The sequence below is a fragment of the Oncorhynchus kisutch genome, linkage group LG8, assembly GCF_002021735.2.
Source record: "Oncorhynchus kisutch isolate 150728-3 linkage group LG8, Okis_V2, whole genome shotgun sequence".
In the NCBI taxonomy this organism is placed as follows: domain Eukaryota; kingdom Metazoa; phylum Chordata; class Actinopteri; order Salmoniformes; family Salmonidae; genus Oncorhynchus; species Oncorhynchus kisutch.
Window position 1 is genome coordinate 57,384,928 of NC_034181.2, and position 12,934 is coordinate 57,397,861.

Below are 12,934 nucleotides of genomic sequence, written 5' to 3' on the forward strand. Positions count from 1 at the left end.
TCATTTAGTGATCTCTGCACCCAGAACGATATAGCATGTGCGCTGGTCTGGCCATCTACTCAATGTTGCTGTCTGTCAAGAAAGAATCGTAATTTAGTGAAACAATCCCCAGTAAAACAGAAACTCAATTTTAGATTCCTCCCATCTGCTCCTATAGTAACTGACAGAGGTTTGGACATCACCAGAAAGGAAAGCAGTCAGTACAATTCATCATAACGAGAGCATGCTGTGGGAACACAACAGATGTGACTGTGCACTATCACTCATAAAATGCTGCACTCTGCATGGCCTGCTGCTGTTCTTTTACAACACTGAACAAAACCTATAATTGTCCCACATCACTCATAATGCTTTTTTGTCTCCAATTATGAATAACCATGTTAATTACTCTTTTTCTTTTGACATATTAATTCCCATGTAAGTGCCATAACCCAAATGACCAATTTGTCACCCGTCATCGATAATTGCCAACAACGAAACAACAAAACACAGCACATAAATAGACTTCAAACACTACAAACACCCTGAACAGTCACTTGCTGCCTACACAACCTGCCTACACAAACCCCTCTCTCCCACTCCCACGCATACTCCTTTGCAGTGCACTGTCACACACACAGAGTCAGCCTCCACAGTCACTCACATCTCCTCTCAAGGCTTACTGATGGCTCGACTCAACTCAGCCACACCGCAAAAGAGCAAGAGTTGCTCACTTTATCCAACATGGCCGCCCACTCTTCCCAGCACTTCCAGCTCACTCGTTGAGTATGCGATAGTGGAAGAGTAACACCTCGAACTAAGCTGCTCCACAGTCACACTGACATACAGTAGTATCCCACATTATTCGCCCACTGTCTGAGTCTGTGGAGTGTGTAGTGGAGTGCCAACGTGTAAGGTCACCAGCAGAAGCAGCCTTGAGTTGTGTGGGATGTGATCCTCTGTCTCTGTGTGGGCGATTCCACTCAGAACAAGGCACAGGCAGTCTGTGTGATATTTCATCTCCTACTGCAAGGGAAATTCAAGATAGACCAGGCATAAGTCTTCAAGGTACATGTTTATCAGCACCTTAGTATGCGTGCAATCAACGTATACACTTTAAACAATACGCCTGGCTACATGAATATGATATTGCTCGATATCATCAGAATGGGAGCTATAGTAGGTCAGTCTGTTTTAAATCAAATCAACGACGCCAACAGAGAAGAGAGCATTTTGATTTTAAATTGGTGAAATTAAAACATAATCATTACTAGACTGTCTAAAGAATATTAAAAGCAAAGCAGACTGTTACGAGAAATGAGTGAGGAGGTGTGGAGTCAGGCGCAGAGAGCAAAAGATGTGGGGAAAAACACGCTTTAATGTCCCGGAAACATAACATGAACCAAAAGTAGAAAAACAAATTATCAGAAATATAAACGGACAGCGTGAAACCCAAATAGAAACAAAATACACTCAAACAACAAAACAGACTGACAAGCCCACACGAAACAGAAGCGGGCTGAACAAACTATATATAACCCTCCCCTAACAACCAAACAAGAAACAGGTGATACCAATCAGACAAAACCAAAGGAACACAGAACAACGGATCGGCGATAGCTAGTAGACCGGCGACGACGACCGCCGAGCGCCACCCGAACAAGAAGGGGAGTCACCTTCGGTAATATTCGTGACACAGACAGCTAAAAATTCCTTACTCATCTGTTTGTTTTGGGATATGAGCGAGAGACAGAACCTACTATAGTGGCGTCATTTGAAATGACAAATGCAGGTCTTGAACCCACTTTTTCCATTTACACAAGCCCCCTCTTTAAACTCATCGCCCCCTCACCCTCTGACCCTCTTTCCAACGGCTCTTTAATTTGAAACACCAAGCTTCATAGTACCTCCCACGGTGAGGGGACTATCAATGGTTCTAATCTGACGGTTCTGTCCCAGTAACAACAGAGGCACAGATAGCTCCATTAAAAGTTGAGTCTGGCAATTGTAAAGGCTGCCTCTGCTCAGAACTCCTGCAAATCTTTCTCCCTCTCCTCTGCTGACATCATGGAGCTACGCTGGTCCTGACAGAACCACTCCCTTCACAGAGCCCTGTGGGCCACAGAGCCTGTGCACATCCCAAAAATATTATGCCCAAATGTAACTTTACACACACAGAGATGAGCACACGCACAGACAGACGTTGACGGAGTTGGATGTACTATACATGACTATGACGAAGGCTTTTAAAACAGCTGAAGATCAGACGGACCAATAATGACAACAACGCTGAAGGCTACACAAAATAAAACTATTACAGCGAGCGAGATGTCACCTAGAGTAGCCAGTGTCGGGTTACATGTCCACAAAGATGCTTTGCTTTAAATGTTCTCCTTTATTTAACCAGAGAAGTCACATTTGAGATCTCCATCTCTTTTTCAAGTGAGCCCCGGGCCAAGAGAGCAGCATACATGTATTTACACAATAGATACAACAACACATAAAAGGTAACAATTAAATGGATGTTAAAAACAGTGCAAAGTGCATAGGAGAGGTTAAAAGAGCAGGTTTAAAAACACGTGCAGTCAGTCGTCAGCAGCCCTCCAATCCAGGATTTTAAAAATCATCAATCAGAAGGAAATGATCTCATTTTTAAGTCCTTCTGCAACGTGTTCCAAGATGATGGGGCAGCAAAGCCAAAAGCACTCTTAAAGCCTGTCATGTGGATCCCAGTCGGAAACATTTTGCGCATATATTAGGATGACATTTTTTGACGGTTTTTGTTCGTTTTGGTGTTCGGCAGGTTTTTTCCCCCCCCGGCTGTTCACAGACACAAAGCATTTTTTTTTTTAGGTAAATCGAAGTTCCATAGCCGAAGTCTACGCCCCCATTGTCGGTGATTGGCCAACAGTACTACTCCAAGTAGGAGTGGGAACTATGGATGGAATTCTTCAATGAAGTGTTTGTTGTCATTCACCGAGAGACAACTAGTTTGCATGGCCATTTTTTTTCACTCAAGAAATGCTGCAAACATTTTAGTTATATGTAAAATTACGTGACTAAGGCCTCCTTTGCTAAAATGTCAAAATGAATGACAGATTTATAGATTGATTTTAGATTAATTATGACTATTTTGAGGATGTGTTACTGGGTATGTTGTTGCTTCAGCGTCTCAGAAGGGACAAACAGTAAAATTGACGATTTTTTTCTAGTTTTTCAATGAAAGGTCTTTTAAGGGAGTTTGCGAGGCACAGGCGTTCGCTTCGCCTAGCAGAGCAAACCGAACCTAGAATGCGGGTGCCTTTATAGTTCTGTGATCTCAGACAGTATTGTCCATGACTCTTTAGGGTGAGTAAAGTGCTTAAATATATTGGCAGCCGCCCTAAAATGGCCTAATAGACAAACATTGTTGTAACATGCATGTAACCATATTCCATTTCTTGTTAACTGATCTGCAATGCTATATAGGCCGTAATGTGGACGTGATATAACACACTACCCAGGGTGCTGCTGGTGTCTGATCATCAAGTTTAAACACTACTACACAAACTACATCAAGCAGCTCCAGTGTGTCGGCTGGGCCCTGTGGATCTCTCAGGATTAACCAATCATCCACAACCGTACTGGGTTCCATTCAGGAATTCCAACACCTGGCCTCCTGTCATCCTGGCTGCGGTGGGGCTTAGCCTCTACAACCTCAGGTCAGCTGATGACTCCCTTTGTTGCCATGGCTACGAAGCACCAACGCAACATATCAAATCGACTCTATGGCGTTAATTAACACAGTTGTCACGTCCAGAGTCTCCACTTTCTCCACTTAGTGATGGCGGATATTGTCTCTCACATTAGTACAGCCACTGAATTGCTACTCCAAAACGAGCCTGCTGCTTGTCGCCTTATCAAGTATGTGTCCTGGAAACTTGAAGAAGGACTTTACATCCCTGTCCTCAGGTAAACAGGCCTGTCAAGGCTCCTGGGTGAGTGTTAGGTAGTCATTGGTGCCAGTCCTCAGTGCACTCCGCAAGGCCAGCCAAAGGCTTCAGTCGTTTCACTCACTGAGCACAAAGCACTCAGAGGGGAAGTTCAGGGCTTTATTTTGTTTGACCTTGTTTTGACTGTAATGGAGTCATGGCAATCCTTTCTTCGGGACATTACTTCTCCATAAAGGCATAGTCCAGTCAAACATGTGATTTACCTGTGTTTTTTATATATATTTCCACACTATGAGGTTGGAATAATATTGTGAAATTAATGATAATGCTCTTTTAGTGTAAGATCTATTTGAAAAGACTGCCTGGAATTTCAATCTGTTTTGATTAGATGGAGTTTTGACCTACCGGACAGTAAATTCGTTAGCTGACTAATAACAAAGAGAGTTCCAAATCTCTCTGCCAATAACAGCTAGTTTTTGTTTCCCCCCTCCCCACTCAGACCACACAGACAGTCCTAGCTAAATTCTTGATTGAGGAATTACTGTTGCTAAAAAGCTATTTTTATTTATTCATGACCATTTTGATTGAAAACAATCACAGTAAGGTACTTAATTGTTACCCAGAAATGATTTGATATTGTGAAAAAAAACAGCTGCATTGGGCCGTTCACATCAATTTAAAATATTTAGAGTAATAGATATCAGACAACGTATACACAAAGTTGTATAGTCATGGTAAATCACCTATGGAGGGATTTTATAGCCTTTATTTAAAATATACTGAACAAAAATATAAAACGCAACATGCAACAATTCCAACAACTTTACTGAGTTACAATTCATAAGGAAATCAGTCAACTGAAATGAATGAATTAGGATCTAATCTGATGATGACATCACATGACTGGGCAGGGACGCAGAAATACCCCTCAGTTTCATCAGCTGTCCGGGTGGCTGGTTTTAGACGATCTCGCAGGTGAAGAAGCCGGATGTGGAGGTCCTGGGCTGGCGTGGATACATGTGGTCTGCGGTTGTGAGTCCGGTTGGACTTACTTACAAATGCTCAAAAACGACATTGGAGGCGGCTTATGGTAGAGAAATTAACATTAAATTATCTGGCAACAGCTCTGGTGGCCATTCCTGCAGTCAGCATGCCAATTGCATGCTCCCTCAAAACTTGAGACATCTGTGACATTGTGTTGTGTGACAAAACCGCACATTTTAGAGGGTCCTTTTGTCCCCAGCATAAGGTGCACCTGTGTAATGCTCATGCTGTTTAAAAAGCTTTTTGATATGCCACCCCTGTCAGGTGGATGGAGTATATTGGCAAAGGAGAAATGCTCACTAAACAGGGATATAAATAAATGTATGCACAACATGAGAAAAATTAACTTTTTGTGTGCATGGAAAACTTCTGGCATCTTTCATTTCTGCTCATGAAACATGTTGCGTTCATATTTTTGTTCAGTATAGTATACATGATAACCATAACACTGTCAAACATGTTTTTACGACAGAGGACGTGCTTATCTCTCATCAATAAAGTACCCTAAAAAAGGCATGTCGGTGGAAAGAAGTTGAGAACAAGAATATTGCTAGTGTAATAATGATGAGAGCTATAGCTGCAGGCAGTATTGCTGTAAGGCAGCCCGGCTGGCCTGTTTTCAATAGATGGTGCTTTCAGCAACGAGGGCTTACCGACATGTGACCTATTGAACAGTGACTGGAAAGCTTGCAAGTGGTGCTGTCAACAGCAGGACATAAATAAAGCTAAAGATAAGGCGATGTGGCTGCTGGTCAGCCAATGCTTTTTATAGACAAACTTTGATTTATAAAAGGCGATGGGGACTATTTTAGAACCTGGGTCTTGGAAAATTTAGAATGATCTCTGGGTGCGTGATTGACCCCACCTAAGCGTGGTGGATTCAGGAGACAGCAGGTGTGGCAAGTGACGAGCCAACCTTAACCATGTTGGTGGGAGTCCATGCAGTAGGATATATTGTTGCTTCTCCATTTGATGACTTTCTTTGAACCCAGAGGCAGGCCACATTGTCTGATGGTCACATACAGTTGAAGTCGGATGTTTACATACACCTTAGCCAAATACATTTAAACTCAGTTTTTCATTCCTGATGTTTAATCCTAGTAAGAATTCCCTGTCTTAGGTCAGTTAGGATCACCACTTTATTTTAAGAATGTGAAAAGTCAGAATAATAGTAGAGAGAGAACGATTTATTTAAGCTTTTATTTCTTTCATCACATTCCCAGTGGGTCAGAAGTTTACATACACTCAATTAGTATTTGGTAAAATGGCCTTTACATTGTTTAACTTGGGCCAAATGTTTCACGTAGCCTTTCATAAGCTTCCCACAATAAGTTGGGTGAATTTTGGCCCATTCCTCCTGACAGAGCTGGTGTAACTTAGTCAGGTGTGTAGGCTTCCTTGTTCGCACACGTTTTTTCAGTTCTGCCCACACATTTTCTATAGGATTGAGGTCAAAGCTTTGTGATGTCCACTCCAATACCTTGACTTTGTTGTCCTTAAGCCATTTTGCCACAACTTGGAAGTATGCTTAGGGTCATTGTCCATTTGGAAGACCCATTTGGAACCATTTATTTTGTGAAGTGCACCAGTCCTTCCTGCAGGAAAGCACCCCCACAACATGGTACTGCCACCCCCGTGCATCAAGGTTAGGATGGTGTTCCTCGGCTTGCAAGCCTCATCTTTTTTCCTCCAAACATAACAATGGTTCTTATGGCCAGACAGTTCTATTTTTGTTTCATCAGACCAGAGGACATTTCTCCAAAAAGTACGATCTTTGTCCCCATGTGCAGTTGCAAACCATAGCCTGGCTGTTTTATGGCGGTTTTGGAGCAGTGGCTTCCTCCTTGCTGAGCAGCCTTTCGGGTTATGTGGATATAGGACTCATTTTACTGTGGATATAGATACGTTTGTACCTGTTTCCTCCAGCATCTTCACAAGGGACTTTGCACCACACAAGGGACTTTGTACGTTCATCTCTAGGAGACATAATGCGTCTCCTTCCTGAGCAGTGTGACGGCTGCGTGGTCCCATGGTGTTTATACTTGCGTACTATTGTTTGTACAGCTGAACGTGGTACCTTCAGACGTTTGGAAATTGCTCCCGAGGATGAACCAGACTTGTGGAGGTCTACAATATTATTTTCTGATGTGGCTGATTTATTTTGATTTTCCCATGATGTCAAGCAAAGAGGCACTGAGATTGAAGGTAGGCATCCACAGGTACACCTCCAATTGACTCAAATGATGACAATTAACCCATCAGAAGCTTCTAAAGTCATGACATAATTTTCTGGAATTTTCAAAGTTGTTTAAAAGGCACAGTCAACTTAGTGTATGTAAACTTCTGATCCACTGGAATTGTGATACAGTGAATTATAAGTGAAATAATCTGTCTGCAAACAATTGTTGGAAAAATTACTTGTGTCATGCACAAAGTAGATGTCCTAACTGACTTGCTAAAACTATAGTTTGTTTAACAAGAAATTTGTGGAGTGGTTGAAAAACAAGTTTTAATGACTCCAACCTATATATTAGACTTCAACTGTATTAGAGAGGAGGTGAATAGGTTCATGTGGAGTGAAGGAGTGAGAGGTTTACTATTTGAAACTCTCAACGTGCGGTAATATTTCAGGCTAATTGCTGAGTTATGCAATCCTGTTGTCTGGTGTTATTGCTAGGGTCATGGGTCAACATATTGGCATGTTCAAGAAGGATCCTTTGTCATACTGTAGAACACAGACCAAGGACAAGCATTTCTGTCCAGACTGGAGTCAGGTCGAGTGGGTAACACTTCTGCCTCTGGAACCTGTTCAATCCCTGCATGAGCCCTATGGTTTTCTTTGCCCTCTACTCTGTCTCTCACTTCTACTCCTATAATGTCATAAAAATTTGTATGGTGTTCGGAATTCTGTTCTCATAAAAATAAAAGAGGCAGCTCTGTGGTGGTCACTAGCTGGCATATTCATATAATCTGATTTTAAACCGGACCCTAACCTCACATCTAACCCTAATTAATGCCTACCCCTAACCTTAAATTATACTGAACATAATTATAAAAACGCAAAATAATTCACCTCCAACGTCGTTTTAGAGAATTTGGCAGTACGTCCAACTGGCCTCACAACCGCAGACCACGTGTATGGTGGGCGTTGTGTGGGCGAGCGGTTTGCTGATGTCATCGTTGTGAACAGAGTGCCCCGTGGTGGCGGTGGGGTTATGGTATGGGTAGCCATAATGCACAGAGATACCGTGATGATATCCTAAGGACCATTGTTGTGCCATTCATCCGCCACCATCACCTCATGTTTCAGCATGATATTGCATGGCCCCATGTCGCAAGGATCTGTACACAATTCCTGGAAGTTGAAAATGTCCCAGTTCTTCCATGGCCTGCATATTCACCAGACATGTCATCTGTTGAGCATGTGTGGGATGCTCTGGATCGACGTGTACGACAGCGTGTTCCAGTTTCCGCCAATATCCAGAAACGTCGCACAGCCATTGAATAGGAGTGGGAAAACATTCCACAGGTCACAATCAACAGCCTGATCAACTCTATGTGAAGGAGATGTGCCCCTCAGCCTGAGTCAAATGGTGGTCACACCAGATACTGATTGGGTTTCTGATCCAAGCCCCTACCTTTTTAAAAAGGTATCTATATTCCCAGTCATGTGAAATCCATAGATTAGGGCCTAATGAATATTTAAATTGACTGATTTCCTTATATGTTGTTGCATATTGTATTTATATTTTAGTTTGTTATATGAACAAAAATTGCTCAGTTCTGCATCCAGGACAAGACTCGTGACAATAAACAACCAACATCCCGCGGCAGTTTAACATTTCTCTGGATGGTATTCACGTTGGGGGTGGGGCATGGAAAAAAAGCTGTTTCTGCACATCTCTCAGGGCTCTTGGTTATTCTCTCTGGGAAGGAGAGGGGAAAGCCAATTTCCAGCATCAGCCCCGTGAGCATGTCATCTCTCTTAAACTAATCATGTGGAAGGCATCTGGCTAAACATCTCACTCAACCTTGGCAATATTTCACATGTCAGTGCTCCCAGTCAGGACTAGCTCAGCATAGCAAAGAGCAGACGTGGACAATGAGGAGTAGGCTACTCATGTTCTGTTACCAGTACTGTTGTAGCAACACTATGGAAGCAGATCCCCATGCACTGAATCAGTGTGCATTTGAGGTCACTCCGTCTCCCTGTTTCCGGTGGTTCCCTGAAGGGTGTCTGTGTAGTTTCTGCCAGCCTGCATAAGCCGTTTGTGACCTCACACCAGTGGTGTCACATGATGGGTAGGTGAATGAACCATAGAGACCAAGGTAAAGTGCATGTGCTCCATTTTGCCAATCTATCCCTGATGGGACATGGACACAGACACAAATAATTGTTGTGTATTAGACCATTTTCCAATTAAGATATTTTTGGGGGGAGAACAATTGTCCATATATCTTCCTGTCTGCTACCAGGACCGGTATGACGTTCAGCGTAGGTTGTGTGAAGAGGGTACTCACCATGTGCTTTACACTACTTTATGCCTAAAGCATATTTTGATATTGTGATCACCTGACTGCAGTGTCCCAGTAGGACATCCTAGTGGGGATGGAGCTGTGGTGGCTGAGCCACAGGGACGGCTCAAGGTTATGATATGAGAGACCCTGGAGTCAGTGGAGCTGCACTTCTATAGGAACCCTACACTGAGCACCACACATCGACGCCTACACACCGCTAAATATAGATACAAACACATACTGTAAAACACGTGTATTTTAGGAGGCGTCGATGCAGCGTTCCCAAGTATTTTGGGAGGCAGGCGTGAGATATTTTGGGACGGCATCCTTTCTTTTCTGGCGCGTGACAGCGACAGATCACTTGTTCAGAGGCAAGTGGGGGAGATACAAGACGGGACTTGTGTTGTGTTGTTTGTCGCCATGGTAACTGCAGCATGTCAACTGATGAAGAAGCGATAAAGCTAGTGCCTATTATTGTCTAAGACAGTCTTCCAGGCCTGACATTGAGTAACAAAATGTGATTTAGAACCCTTTTCCACTTTGCTGATGTCATTTGAGAATGAAATCAGATAAAACAAACAAAATGTAGTCTGTGTAGTACTCACTGTAAGGGCTGTATAAATAAAGACATCTGAGATAAGACCGTGCCCTTGTACAAACAAACAAAAATGAAACGACATTAGTCCAATGTGTAGCGAAGGAAAAGTATTAACTAAACTGCTAAACTACATTACTATGCAATCAAAGAACTATGTCATGGTGTTACTATATAATTACAGTGGCACCACACAAGTATACAAGCAACTTAATGTAAAGTGTTGCCTAAATGGTCAATAAAAAGACAACCTGGCCGTGTGCTCAAACACAAAAGGCGCATTGTCCTACAGATAGAAATATGAACCCCAAAAATCTATCTATTAATTAAGGCTGGTCAGATGCTGCTGTGTCAGAGAATCATCAGTAGGAATAACAGACATCCTGATGCCAAAAATAGATCTGACAGGATCTATTTTGGAAGACTAAAATGCAGTTTCAATTACACGGCACATTGATTGCGCTCATCAATGACACGCTTGCTCAGGTATCCTCAGGCTTAAGGAAGCTCATTGGACACCATCTTTGGAGGGTTATGTCAAAAGATATGTTAAATATACACTACGCACCCGGTTTCATTCATTATTCAGGTACCTGCAAACAAAATAATTTCCCATATATGTTACTGCTCAGGTGACAAGTGAGACCAGTTAAGAAACACTGGACAGTTTTACAATTCTTCAAATCAACAAAATGACTGTCTGGCCATTCTTTATGTGAAATGAATCCAATATAGCCTACTTAGACAAAGACATGTCGATTTAGAGAAGTACTACCACTACCAAATAGTTTGACGTTGGTCAAGTAATAGCCCCTACAGAAAATACTGTACTAAAGCATGTCAGTTCTAGCAACAGACTACATACTATCCATCAATGAAATGTATATATAAAGCCCTTTTTACGTCAGCCGATGTCACAAAGTGCTGTACAGAAACCCAGCCTAAAACCCCAAACAGCAAGCAATGCAGATTGTGAGGCCGTTTATTACAGTTTATTTGTGGTCCATTTATTTCAGACAGTTGTCACGGTTTCCAATACTGGGGTATAAGACATGTTCATGATGCAGTGAAACCTGAGGTTAAATATGGTCTCTTAGTATAAAGCTCAACATGGCATCACAGGCTCTTCAAATCGAATCAGTCTCAAAGTCTTGTTGGCGCACTCCTGTTGTATGTGATGGTAAATGCTGCCACCTTGTGGACATCTTTAAAGTTGAATACAGATGTAGTGGTAGGCTGCTGGGTTCCACGGATTGCCTCCCACAATGTCACCAATGTTTCAGCATACTAGTGTGGTTGCCCTAAATCTGGGATTCCAAAGAGTAGGTTCCCATTGCAGCTTCTACTGGTACTTCTGCTTCTACTTCTACTGGTATGACCACTCCATGGTCATAACGTAGTATCAGGACAGATAGATGCAAGAGGCACCCTGCATGATCATTATCAGTGCACCCCTGCAGTCCACACAGACCATTGCAGATGCCTTTTAAAAAAGGTACATGGACACTCCTTTCCCCAGGAAACATACATCTATTGTTATCTTGTCGCTGCAACTCCCCAACAGGCTTGGGAGGCGAAGGTCGAGTTATGAGTCCTCCGAAATCTGACCCGCCAAATCGTGCTTCTTAACACCCGCCAGCTTAGCCTGGAAGCCAGCCACACCAATGTGTCAGAGGAAACAACGTTCACCTGGACGACAGAGGTTAGCCTGCAGGCGCCTTGCCCACCACAAGGAGTTGCTAGAGCGCAATGAGCCAAGTAAAGCCCTCCCAGCGAAACCCTCCCCTAACCTGGACGACCCTGGGCCAATCGTGCGCCGCCCTATGGGACTCCCGATCACGGCTGGTTGTGATACAGCCCGAGATCGAACTCGGGTCTGTAGGGACGCCTCTAGCACTGCAATGCAAGGAGGCCTATGGTGTGTTAAATACACTGTCCTGCCTTGAGTCTGGTGCATCTGAAGTAGTGGTCCATGGTTGTTGTGCAACGCTGGGTATGGAAAAGAAGGTGGCAGCCTGGCTCAAGGCAAACAGTTAAGAGTCCTCTCAGTACATTCATTAGCAGGTGTCTGGGAGAGATGAAATGAGCCTTGTGGTGATTACTAACTGGAGGGCCTGAGTGTTTTGAATAGCCCTCATACAGCACAATCACTCAGGAGCAAGCTCTTGGCCAGACGGCTCTTCCAGCCTGGAGATACGCAAGAAATCACAACTGTGTGCTGTGCATCACCGCCTGGTATGGAAACTGCTTAGCATCTGACCATAAGGCGCTACAGAGGGTGGTGCTTACGGCTCGGTGCATGGGGCCAAGCTTCCTGCCATCCAGGACCTAGACAATTCTCTCCACTACCGCACAGCAAGCAGTACCGGAGCACCAACAATTAATCACATTGGACACCCCCCCCCCAATATTTGTTTTTACACTGCTGCTACTCGCTGTTTATTATCTATGCATAATCACTTTACCCCTAGCTCCTGCTACAAATGACCTCTCCCGGTACCTCCTGTATATAACCTCGTTATTTTAATTTATTTGGCAAATATTTTCTTAAGTATTTCTTGAACTGCACTGTTGGTTAAGGGCTTGTAAGTAAGCATTTCCCCTGTAAGGTCTACACCTGTTGTATTCAGCGCATGTGACTAATAAAGTTTGATTTGATATATCAGTGAGCAAGCACGTCAATCGCTGACCGGTGTCTGTTCCCTCACCCCTGGGCTGAGGAGCGCACCGATTACATTTACGTATCCGCACAGCTTCTGATTAGCGAGACCGAGTTTAAGCATGGAGAGTCTTGAGAAGCTTCATCTTTGAACACGTTCACATACATTTGTACCCGGTTCAAGGTTCATTCCATACTGAAATTCCT